Source organism: Pteronotus mesoamericanus, unplaced genomic scaffold (assembly GCF_021234165.1).
Source record: "Pteronotus mesoamericanus isolate MK-2021 breed Mesoamerican mustached bat unplaced genomic scaffold, CSHL_Meso_final scaffold_507, whole genome shotgun sequence".
Lineage (NCBI taxonomy): Eukaryota > Metazoa > Chordata > Mammalia > Chiroptera > Mormoopidae > Pteronotus > Pteronotus mesoamericanus.
In genome coordinates, this window is record NW_026555319.1 from 14112751 (window position 1) to 14126014 (window position 13264).

The window sequence follows — 13264 nt, forward strand, 5'->3', positions numbered from 1 at the left end:
ATTTCTCTTCACTTCCTGTTTCACAGGAAGTGTTGACGTAGGAAGGGGTCGCCTCTCCTCTTCTGGGCATCTTGGCCAAGGTGCTCTAACTGAAACACTCACCTTTGCAGAACCCTGGGCATGGGCTGCCCATCACTGCCTCACTCCCATGACCCAGGACCACCTGTGAGGGTCAGGGCCCAACAGATGATCTCAAACTTTTCTCAGTAATCACAGGTGTCAACAGCATGGAAATAAAGCCAGGAGCTATGCTGAGATTCGGCTGTAAAAATCCAAAAAGGAGCATTCTGCTTCCCAGCATTGCTTGCCAAGGATGATCTCAGATTCATCTGTTCCCATTCACAGTGAGCAAAGGCCTCGATTTTAATAAGGGTGCGGCTCTGTTTCCCCTTCTCCTGTTCCTGAAATTGGGCTGGGTGGGGACGGTGATGGTCAGAACTGGGGCAAATCCAGAGAAAAGTGTCCTCATCTTGGCCGCCGCAGATGTCTGCTACCTACAGGAGTTTTGGCAACTCTCCTCGTAGCTCTGCTCTCTCCTGAGGCCTCTGTCCTCCCTGTCTCCACGGACTCATTTGTTTTTTTTAATGTTGAACATTTACTCTGGGAATGTGGAGTTGGATGAGATGTAGCCCTGTCTTGTGGAGCTCACAGCTGGAACACGGGGCGGGGGCAAGTGGACAAATAAACAGACAGTTAAATGCGGTTGTGGGAAGCGTGGCACCGGAGGCTGGGGTGCACAGAAGGGAGAGGCCTGAACGCAGCCTGGAGAATTAGGGAAGCTTCCAAGAGCAAAGGGGATCCAGACTGAAGGAGCTTTGTGTACAATTTGCCTGAATCTGCCTAAATCCATCAGACTTTATTGATTCAGTATGCTCAGCTACAGGTATCTTTGACTTTTAGAGATTGTTCTAGAGATCCACAAGGCAGGCTAGAAGTGCCAGTGAATTCGCCAGCCCCAACGCAGAGTTGGCTTCACCCAATGACTCTTGGGAGATGGTGTGTCCATACCCCAGCTCCCTCACTCTTCAGATGGGATGATGCTGAAGTTAATGTTTTACAGAATTCCTCTGCAGGAGTAACATCCAGTCAGTCTCAGTGACAACTGGCTTTACAACATACCCTTTATTTCCCGTCTCACATCTCCTCTCTCCTCCTGGAGCGTCCTTGGATCGCCTCCCCAAAACACTCCTTGCCCTTGGATCCTTACCTCCAACTCTGCTTCTAGGGAAATGCAAACTAACATAGTTTGTGAGGTGCTTTCAGGTTTGGGAGAGGTTGGGAGGAATCTCAAAGTTGAACTTCTATGTCTCAAAATGGACAAGTGAGGCCAGGACGTCAATTACGATCTGCCCAGACACTGGGACACAGCCTGGCCTTCTGACCTGGAAGCACTAACACCATTCCGTGACTATGGCCCTGATCAGCGTGAAGGAACCTTCAGGTGACACACAAATGAAACATCTGCATGGAGAATGAACCCGACTGAAGTCCACACAGCCCAGCTCCCTCATACCCTCACACATGCACTCGATGGGAAAATATAAGAGCTACTGCAAAGGCTGCAAAGAGGAGCAGGGAGTAGAGCTTATACATTACCATAAGTTAGCATAACCTTCTTTTCAGACCCCTTCCCTAGTATACCTTATAGAGCTCAATTATTTCCAGCCTCTACTTGGGGCAACCATAGTAGTGTGGTTACTTTTTTTTAAGTTCAAATATAGCCCAGTCCAGACCAATACTTACAGATGCTGGATCCAGCCAGGCCCACCTCTACAAGGAAGGCTGAGGGTAGGATGCATAAGCCCCTCTGTATCCCAGAGAGCATTTTTCCCCTCCTGCAAACCTCACAACTCCCACGAGGACATATTCTACAGATCGAAACCCTGAATCCAGGCGGCACTTGACTTGTCCGTAGTCAGTCTGCTGCCACAGGGAGAGGCAGGACTGGAGTCAGGAGTAGCCAGCTCCCAGGCACCTGGTTGGGCATATTGTGAGGAGGGAACTGAAACCCAGAAAAAGGGATGTTGAAGCCCAAAGAAGTCAAGGAGAACTTCTGGAACCAGGACCACTGAGACCTTAGCAGCCAATGAGCACCTGCTCTGACATGCAGGCCTGCTAAGGGGCGACCGTGGACACCCGTCGGCTCGACTCTCCAAAGGACCTAACACAGCTCCCCGCAGGTGTCCATTCCATGACCAAGTCCCTGGTGTCTCATGAACTGGGAGGAGAGAAATAGAAAGTTAATAGAAAAGAAGAAAGAAGAGAAAGAAGGAAGAAAAGAGAAAGGAAAGGAAGAAAAGCAAGGAAGGGGGGAGACTAACCTCAGAAAAACAATCCCCCCAGGGAAGTGAACTTGAATGTGAAAGATCTGATTTCTGTCACCAGTTCCAACTCCTGAGAGTTTTCCCTCTGTCAACAGGTTTCTTGTTGGCTCAGCGTTTCAGTTTTTTTATTCCTCTGATGAAATCTACTTTATCCATTCACAAACAACAACAGTAGCAACACCTACAACAACCAAGGTAACACTTCTATAGAGCTTGCTCAATGCCTGGCTCCGTTCTAATAACTTTGCGACCTTGGCCCACTGGAGGCTCCAAAAGGCCTTCTGGGAGGACACTGACCCTAACCGCTCCTACAGAGGAGAAACTGAGGCACAAGTGTGATCAAGTCACATGGGCAGGGCCACAGGGCTAGGAAGTGTCAGCCCTGCTATGTGAGTGCAGTGCCAGGGTTTGTAACCACCAGGCCACACAGCCTCTGCTCTCTGACCAGGCAGCATGCCGTCGGGACCATTGGCATCTGGACAGGAAAGCCTTTGTGTGAGAGCCTGGCCAACTGCTGAGCACATAGTAGGTGCTCAGCACATGCTGGGTCCTTGCCTGCCTCCTTGCTTCTGTCCCCTTAGGGCCAGCCTTCTGAATCCACATCCCGCTCTCCTCCTTCTGGGCATCTCTTATTTTAACCACAGCCTCGTTCACCCCTGCGAGGTGACCACTCCCAACAGGAGTTCCAGGCCTGAAGACCAGGCCCTTGGCCAACCACTAGGGGCTTGGCACCCCGTTATCATTCCGCTGCCTTCCAACGGAAATTGTAAGCACTGTGTGTCAGCCCCCCGCCCACCCCAGCAGCCACGCCACAGGAAAGCGATTGAGGTCAGGGGAGGCAGACAGCCTACCCATCACGCCCCGCTGCGGCCATTCCTCACGCGGTGACATGCAATCTCCCGCCGAGGGTCACCTCTGGGGAAGCGATTCCTTCAAGCCCAGAACAAGTGCCAAATTGCAGCTTTGCCGAATAATCATGTGGAACACATTGAAAATAGCCACCTCCATAATAAATGGTTAACCAAAGCAGCCCCTTCCTCCACATAACCAAGAAGGTATTTACTGTAAATACATTAACCTATTCGTGCTGCAGCACATGGCCCGGGAGCCCCGGGAGCCCCGCTTCACAGGCAGCAAAGTGCAAATCTCAGCCAGACAGGGAAACAGCAAACAGGGAGTGAGAGGATTTCACCAGCCGGGAAAAGGAAGAAGTGAGCAAAAACGCCTGGGACAGACAAGGCAGCTGCTGGTCCCATGGCGCCATCCCAGGGAGTTGTGGCGAGAAGGGGACCTGGCATTCTGTGTCTTGCCGACACCTCTGTGCCCCCACGGAACCTGTGAATCAAGACTGGGTCTCAGAAATGAAGTGTCTGTGTTTCTTCCTGCTCAAGTGGAAATCCGTGGCGTGGGAACTGCAAACTCCACGGGCCGGGCCGAGTGCGTTTGGGGGGACTCGGGGAGGAAAGGGGAGAGACCAAGAGAGAGGAAGGGGAGGGAAAAGTGATGGTGAGAGACAGAAATATGAATGAGAAACAGAAAAAAATGGAAATGATTTGAAGACTGAAAGAGAGAACCCTCCCAGATGAGAAAAAAAGAACAATGCAGAAAGAAAACATGCTGAAGGAGACAGAAGGAGGGGGAGGAGGGAGGGAAGGAGATTGAGAGGGCATGAGCCTGCCTTTGCAAGGCTGGTTTTTGTTTCCACCGAGAAGGAAAAATGTTCTTTGTTATCAAAAGCCTTGAGTGACACCAGCAGACCCTCACACCCCCCTCCCATACACCAGCACCCAGACTAGTGGGAGAACGCGCACACGCAGCTCACACACTCACATGCACACCCGCACTGATGCGCAGCCTACAGCCAGTCCCCTCCCCGCCCCCAGCGCTGAACACAATTCAGTCCCAGAATAGATAGAGCAGTAAGTGGTCCACGCCAAAGGAAACAGGCCAAAACCAGACTGGGGCTGGCATGGGGAGGGGGAGGCGGTGAGGGGAGGAGGAGGAGGAGGAGGAGGCCCAAGTCAGGGGCCCACAGAGGACCTGCAATGCAATTGGAATAGGCGGAGCCCTGGGGGCCCACTGTGGGTCTGCAGCACCCCCAGGCCTGGGTCCCCCTTCATCCCAGCATCAGGGTCCAATCTTAACCATTCAGAGCCCTCCCGCCCCCACCCCCTTATCTAGAAAGACTGTGGATCACAGGCTTCAAGAGGGGACAAGCCGTGCACAGAGAGGCCAGTTCCTGGGCCAGGGCCCAGCTCCCTCGGGCTGGCAGCATCTCCGTCTGAGATGGGTGGGCAGCTTCCGGGCAACCTTTTGCCTCGCCTCCTCTCTCGCCGCCCCTGCTACCTCCCCATAATTTGCCAAAATTAACAGATTTATGGCAGCGCTTTGGTTTGGATCAACTTTTCGTATGTACTTTGCGAGAGAAAAACATTTTCCTCTCCCCAACTTACTGTTTGCCCATTAATACGCTCCACATTCGCTGGTGCTTAATGACTGTTCAGATTTTCTCTGTTCATAGAAAATGTTGTTGTTGTGATTAAGGGTGCCAGGGTTCTCGCAAGTACAAACACACCAAAGCCATAAAAAGGGCAATTAATTCTTAAAAAAAAAAAAGCTCAAGAGAGTGGGAGAGAATGGATGCTCTGTTTACAGAAAAGCCAGAAAGTAAACAGATGTTTCTAAGAGGTGTCCTTACAGGACAGTAATGTCTCCTGTAAACTATTGGGAAAACACGGAAAAACAAATGTCCTTGGAAAATGCTGTCCATCAGCTATGTGGTTGTGGAATGACCAGGTGTCAACCACTCATTATAGGCCTGGCTCTGGGCTGGTCTCTAGAGGAAGCTCAGAGCCTGGGCAAGGTGGGCCTTCTGGCCGAGACGTAAATTCCAGCTCCGGGTAAGTCACTTCTGAGCCTCGGTTTACTCATCTGCAAATTGGGAGGCTGAACTCCCAAGGATGGCTGTCGCAATTCAAGAGACAATGTGTACTGAGGGCTTAGCTTGGCACCTGGCAAGGGGAGGTATATGAGTTACCTGGTGCCTTGTTCATTCACATGCTTATGGGGCACATTAGCTGGGGCAGGCCACGGGCTGGGCTCTGAGGGTGCAGAGGCAAGAAAGGTGGACGCCTCCTGTCTGTGTAGAGCAGACCGTCCAACAGTGGGAGAGAGAAAGCAAACCTATGGAAGTGTAACATGTCCTGCAGTGACAAATGCTTAAAGGCAAGTACAACAAAGTAAGAGGTAAAGAAGGTTCTGGTGGGCTGTGCCGGATGGCAGATGGTGGCAGAGGGCAGAGGGGTACGAGGGGAGACAGGGAGGTGACTTGAGCAGGGATCGAGTGGGGTCAAGTGTGAGTTTTGTTGATCTTTCTCAATCCCTTCCATCTTTCTTAAAAAATGCTCTTCACAGGCCCCGGCCCGCACCCTCCAATGACAGGGGAGAGTTGGTCTGTGCATAAGCCCTGGGACGTGTTGTGAGAGTTGTTAAAACAGAGGTTGGGATGCATTCAGTGAATGTTTTCTTTCTGGGGAAAAAAAAATTATTCTGAGCACCTACCAGGTGGCAGGCGTGTGAGGTAGTGGGAACGCAGCCTTGAGGATGCCGGATATAGCTCCTGCCTCCTGGCACTCAGAGTCTGGGGGTGAGAGGGTTATTTCGTCACGAACTCCGGCAGGGGCTGTGAGGAAGGGGCACTGAGCTCTGCCACAGGGGCCCAATGAGGCTGGGAAAGAACTTCCTGGGCAGAGACCATGGACCTGAGCTGGAAAGGGTAAGCAGGAGGTAGAGAGGTGAGGCAGGGTGAGGGAGGGAAGAGCCTTCCTGGCAGAAGAAGCAGCACTTCAGGCCCGTGGGTTTTGGGGTTAGACAGATCCAGGTTCGAATCCTTGTCACACCACCTTCCAGCTGTGTGACCTGGAGCAGGTAACTTAGGGTCTCTGAGCCGCAAGAGTCTCACCTATAAAGCAAACTCTCTGAGACGTCACTGGGTTATCATGAGCACCTGAGTGACTGAAGTCTAAGGTTGGTTTCTTGCAAAATTGATCAGGGGATGGGACAGGCTCGGGTCAGTGGTCAAGACACCTGGCAATAGTCCTTGTTCTGTCACCTTGTCTCCCTCTAAGTCTGTTTCCCCAACCATAAACTAGGGGTTCCATTCCCTGTTTCCCTGTTTTAAGGAAGTAACAATCAGTTCACAGAATAGACACTGATCAAGGGCCTCCCAATGCTCATCAATGGACTTAGGCGCTAATCAGACCTAGCCCCAGTTTTCATCTAGTGTGAGAGGCAGGTGTCGGTTCAATAGCAACAAAAAGAAACCCGAGATCCTCCTCCTGGTCCTCCTTCACGTGGCTGGCCTTCGCACAGGTCCCCCGCGGCCCACACTCACCTGTCTTATCAAATCTTTTAGGATCAGTATCACTTCTGCCTCCAGGAGAGGGGTCCTTGGCTGGCTTCCCGGGTACCTCCCACCCATTCCTCTCTGCTCCCACGTCACCAGCTGTGCCCTTGGTCGCTTTGACAGTGCCCCACTCCTCCTGACTCCACGGTCACCCTGTGGGCCTTTTCCTTCCCTGCCTGCACTTCTTCCCGAGCACACTTCAGAGGGCTCCCAGCCTGCCCTAGGTGCCGCATCCCCCCGGGTCATCCCGAGGCTGGCTCTCTCTGCTGAGCTTCAGCCTCCCATATCCAGCTGCATCATCCTCACCTCCACTTTGATGTCTAAATAACACCCAAGCTTAACATGATCAAAGCCAAAACACTGATCCCCACCCGAGCCTCTAAATCTGCACCACCTGCACCCTGTCCCATTGCAGTGAAAGACCGGGCCAACCTTCCACTTGCTCAGGTGAAAACCTTGGCATCACCCTGGACTCCTCTCTTTTGCTTGGTGCCACATTCAGTAATGCTACAGGTTCCAGCTTCATGATTTATCTAGAGTCCACACACCTTTCGCCACCTTCAAGCCCAGGCCACTGTCATCTCTCACCAGGATTACAGTAACGGCCTCCAAATGTCTTCATGCTTTCCACATAGCTCCCTGCAGTCTATTCTAAACACTAAAACCTACATCAGGTCACGTGACTTCTCTGCTAGAGACCACCCGCCCGCCAGTTCGCCCCAGCTCCCACAGAGCAAAGCCTGCAGACTTCTTGCTCCCCCGCCACGGCCTCACTGGCCCGGTCTGCCTCAGGGTCTTTGCATTTGCTGATCTGGCCTGGAATCAGTAAGCATTTGTTGAACGAATGATGTCTGTGACTCAAGCAATGACGAATCCCCTGGCCCTTTTGACTTTAGAAAGATGTTAAGGAGCACCTTCTGGTGAGACTCCAAGCAGCTCACTTAGGAGGGATGACTTTCCTTGAACTAGGAATGCCCCTTGGCCAAGATGCCTAGAGGATGAACAGAACACAAGAAGTGGCAAGAAATCATGCTTCAGACAGGACACTTTCGAATCCCTTCTCTGCCATTTGCTGGTTGTATGAACTTGGGCACCCTCCCCAGGTATTCGATGCTTTGTTTTCTCACCCATAAAAGTAGAATATGTTATGGGTTGAATTGTGTGTCCCCAAAAGATATGCTGAAATCCTAACCCCAGGGAATGTGATCTTATTTGGAAACTGAGTCTTTGCAGATATAATTAGCTAAGGTGAGGTCGTACTGGATTTGGGTGGGCTCTAAATTCAGTGATTGATGTCCTTCTAAGAAGAGGGGAATTTCTCACAATGAGACAGACACAGAGAGAAGAAAGCATGGGAAGATGGAGGCAGATTAGAGGGGTGTGTCACAAGCCAAGGGACATCTGAGGCTACCAGAACCTGGAAGAGCCCAGGAGGGATCCTCCCCTACAGACTTCAGGAGGAGTATGGCCCTCCATTCACCTTGATGTTGGACACCCAGCCTGCACAGCTGTGAGAGGATAAATTTGTCATTTAATTCGCCCAGTCTGTGGTACTTGGTTACAGCAGCCCCAGGACACTAACACAGAATGATAACCTACATTGGCTGAGGACCGCATGTTGTCTAGAGGGCTCCCAAGGGTCTGGGTCGTAACAGCTCCTTGTTGAATGTCCCGCGACCCCTCTGGCATGCTGGAAGCCACCCCTGCCAGCTCTGAAGAAGGGAAGGAATAGATAGGAAAGAGGTTTTATGAGTGATTGGTGGAGTCTACTGTCGGACCGTAGTCTCTGTAGGCTGTGAGATTTGAGCACAGAAAGGGACCCATGAAGCCTTGGGGTCAATCCCTGTCACCTGTGGACTGGCCAGAAGTCTTGAAGAGCTATGACCATTCAGAGACCTCGAAACTCCACTTAAACCTCTGCTCCAGACCTGAAAGCCACATCTCCCTGACTTCCCTGCAGAAACGTGGCCAAATTCTCCACTGGGTTCCTCTAAATAAATCCAGCCTGTCCACCCCTCCCCCACCGCATCCTACCTCCAACTGCCCCCCTGTCCACTGACACTTGGACCCAAGAGCTAATTGCAGCAGCTTCATTTAAAAGGAAACCACAAACACGCTCTCGCCCACGTTTTACGACTTTATAACTCACCAAATAAACCTGATTCCTATAACCATAAAACAAAGCCGAACGAGTTGGACATGTACCAGCGAGGAGAAGCAGGAGGCGGGTGGAAATTGCCGGAGGGGGCTCTCAGCGGCAGAGTCGCAGTTCTCCATGTGGATTTCGCGCCGCAGCCTTGCAGAAACTTAATATTCCAATCAGCACCCAAGCAAGGCATTAGAAGCCAAGGAGTGCATGAGTGCCCCCATAGCTGGGGGAATATTACTCACCAGGTCATGGTCGGCTGCGTAAAATACAGCCCTCATATATCATTATAACTGCCAGCCAACGACAGTTATAATTGAGACGGCAATAACTAGGAGAGAGTTCTTTAATTTAACATCCAATTATTACAAGTTATCACTTCTTAATAAATGTAATATAACAGACAATCAATGTTGCATGCGACGGCCCAGACTGCAATGGGATGGGAAATTTATATCCTGGGGAATAAAAATATACTCTGTGTAGTGTGTGTGCGTGCATGCGTATGTGTGCATGCATGTGTGTGTATGTGTGTGTGTGTGTTTCGGCTTTCTAAAGTCTGCAGTAGCTGTGATAAGTGTTGTAAGACTCCAGCTATAAATAGCTGAGCTTGCCTCAATAGCTGACATCCCCACATTTGCATATGTACAATAGCTCCAGGCCAAGGCAGAGGAAAGAATAAGAAGGGAAAAAAAGATTTCTTCTCCTTGGTACAGGCTCTGAGGAATGGCAAGTGAAGGTGATGCCCCCCTGGCCCAGAGGGCTCAAGGCATAGCAAGGGGGTTGGCAAAACTGTCCTAAACTTAATTGGACAGGCAGCATTTTTTAAATAAATTTTTTTTGATGTGTAACCACTATACAGAAAAGTGAATAGATCATGAAAATGCAGCTTGATGACTTTTTACAAAGTGGACACCCCAGCATCCAGCACCCAGATAAATAAGTAGAAATGACCGGCACCCCAGAAATGCCCCTTTCCCAGAACTACCCCCTTGCACCCCTGAGACACCTAAGACAACCACTATCTCCACTTTCACCTCCATAAATTACTTTTACTCGTGTTTGAACTTTATATAAATGGAGTCATACGATACATTCTTTTGAGTCTGATCTTTTGCTCAATAGTATTTTGTGAGTTTCACCCATGCTGTTGCATGTAGATGTGATTCGTTCATTTTTATTTCTAAATAATATTCAACGGTGCAAATATGCCACAGTTCATTTATCCTACTACAGTTGGGGGATATGTGGGCAGTGCTGAGTGCGGGCCTCTTATGGATGTGCTGTGATGAATGCTCTTGTGCGCATCTTTGGTGAACATCTGCAGGCCAGTCCCTTGAGCCTAGGAGTATGGGCTACAGGGCAGGTGCCTGTTCAGCTTTACGAGAAGCTGCCAGATAGATCTTCAGAGTTGCTGCACTATTCAGTGTTCCCACAAACAGTCTCTGAGAATTCCAGGTGCTCCACATCCTTGTCAGCACTTAATAGTGTCTGTCCTACTGATTTTTGTCATCTTAGTGGATATGAAGTAGGGTCTTGGTGTATGTTTATTTGCATTTTCCAAGTGACTAATGAGGCTGTGTACCTCTTTGTATGTTCATTGGCCATTTGTATGAGCAGGTGGCCACTCAGGACTGGGCCCAGCGTAGGTCCTTTTTGAGAGTACAGGATTCTTCAAGTAAAGACAATTCATGGAAATCTTCTAATACAGAAGGGGTTAGTCAGCTCAGGCTGCCATAACAAGGTACCACAGACTCGGTGGCTTAAACAACAGAAGTTAATTTTTCTACAGTTCTGGAGGCTGGAAGTCCATGTTCAAGGTCCCTGCAAATTCAGTTTCTGGTGAGAGATTTCTCTCTGGTTTGCAGAAGGCTGGCTTCTCCCTGTCTCCTCACATGGACTTTTCCTGTTCACAGTTGGAGAGACTGAGCTCTTGGATCTGAATCCCACCATTATGAACTCATTTAACTTTAATTACCTCCTTAATGACCTCATGTCCAAATGCAGTCATGGAAATAGAGCTTCAGCATAAGAACTTCAGGAGGACACACTTCAGTCCATAATACAGACAGAATGAAAAAGAATAAAAGAGGAAAGAGAAGAAAAAGACACCAAAGTACCAAGTGAAGAAAAGAAGAGGAGAAGAACACAGTACAAGGAAAAATGACAAAAGAGAAGAGGGGTTGGGCCAGGCCCGGATTGTGACCCAACAATGCCTTGAACACACTGTCGCTTGCTTGGGGCAGAGGCAGCCCCAGAAACTGCTCGTGTGGGAACAAAAAGGAGTTTTTTGTTGGCAAAAGATAGAGTTTGCACATATGTAAAGTGTCTATATTTGAGATTCATAAATAAAGACCCTTTTCCTTTGATATAATGAATTGAAAATGTACCTGGTTGCCATGGTTAGCACGCCCTTCAGAGTCAGCTGACAAACCTCCTGATCCCGCAGTTAAAAAAGAATGGAAGTGCCGGTCGCACAATGCTCACAATCCAAGATTGCGGATGGGACCGGCGGCATTTCTTCCTGAAAGTCAGCAGTGGCAGAGAGAGGCAGCAAGGAGAGGCAGATGTGGCACATGGGGAAACTGAGGATCAAAGCAGGGGACAAGCTTGTCACAGAGCCACCAGTACCTAGCTCTCCACTCATAGCAATTGCAATGTTTGTCAGGGCCCTGCTGGGGGCTGTCCCTCAGCTGAGAGCTTCGCATGGGATATTTTGCCTTATACTCAGAGCACTGTACCCTCCCTGCTCCCACATGAACGAGTAAACCAAGGCTCAGAGGGGAAATCGCCACAGACCACATGGCCATGTCTGCGTGGCTTCACGGGGTGGACCTTTGTTATCAGGCCAGACCTCAAGCAGGTTGGGTCCTCCCGGCTTGGGAAGCAGTGACCATGGGCTCTCTTGTACCCACGCTCCCCTCCCCCCGGCCTCCCCTCGGGGACCAGCCCACATGGAGTGGGAGTGGCGCCCACACTCCCCAGACAGAAGGTCCCCACGTGGCTTCCAAACCTGGGGTGTCAGCTCCCGCAGCTGAGGCGCCACAGCCAAACCCACCCTCCTTCTGGGGGAGGCGAGATGTGCAGGGGCTGGGGCCCCAGGGGGAGGCTCGGGCTCGGCAGCCGGATGGGCAGACTGAGGGGCTCCCAGCCAAGGGAGGTGCGATCTCCCCGGGCTCCGCGTCCTGGAGTGCGAACTTCAAACACCCAATTCCCAACATTTGGCCATATTTTTTATTTCTTACCCCGAAGTAGATCCAGCTCCAATGCTGGCTCCTGGCTGGGGTGCAGTTGGCTGTTTGCACAGCTAGAGTGGCTGCTCACACAGGGTGGCGGGGAGGGAGAGGAGATGCGGGGGGGGGGGAGGCAAGGGAGGGAGATGTGTCCTGTTGCCAATGTTGGGAGGGGTCATGGGTGTGGGGTGTGTGAGTGAACGAATGGACAGGGGCACAGACACGTGACAAACACGGAGCAGGCAGTCTGGGCAGGATGAGACCAGGACCTGTCATCTTCTCTTTCTTCCTGGGCCCTGGTGACACACAGCACCTTGGTCATCACACTCACCTCCTTGGATGGTGAAGGTCCCTGTCCCTGCCTGTCTCCTAAGGGCTGAGCCTTACCAAGCACCGTGTGGCTGGGGCTGGGCACGGGCTCTGATGTGGAGCAGATGACCCACATCAGAATGACGGGGGGAGGCGAGGAGGTGGGAGACAGGAAGGAAGAAAGGGAAACAAGGGATGTTTGATCTCTGTAGAAACAACATACCATCTCACACACAAAAAAGAAGAACCATTTACCCCTTTATTGACAATCTCACAGACAGACCCATCAGCAAAGGAAGCCAGACACAGAAGAGCAGAAACTGTACTATCCCATTGGCACGATTTTGAAGCCAGGCAAAACTGAACTATGCAATAGGCGTCAGAAGAATCCTTACCTCTTTAACCTGGACGGACAGGAGGGTGCCTTCTGGGTGCTGGAAATGTTCTAAATTTTGATCTAACTGATGGTTCCACGGGTGCCCACATATGTGAAAGTCCATCAAGTTATAACCTGAGGATTTGTGTCCTTAGGGATACACTTTCCTGTGGGTACATTTTTAACTCATTTTTTTAAAAGTAGGTAATATGACAGAAAATAGATGGGAGGACAGAGGGACCAGGGACGACACTCACTCAGTGGACGTTTGCGGACACTTGGTGTGGGGTCAGGGCCCCGTGCTAGTTTTGGAGCCTGGAGACAAATGAGTCCCAGCCTTTTCCTGCAAGGAACTCACAGCCACGCCTGGAAACAGGTGCACACAGGCAAGCACCACGACAAAACAACAGCAGGGCCACGGTCGGGAAGCAGGGAGGGCCCAGAGCAGAGTGGAGGGAAGATATTTGCCAA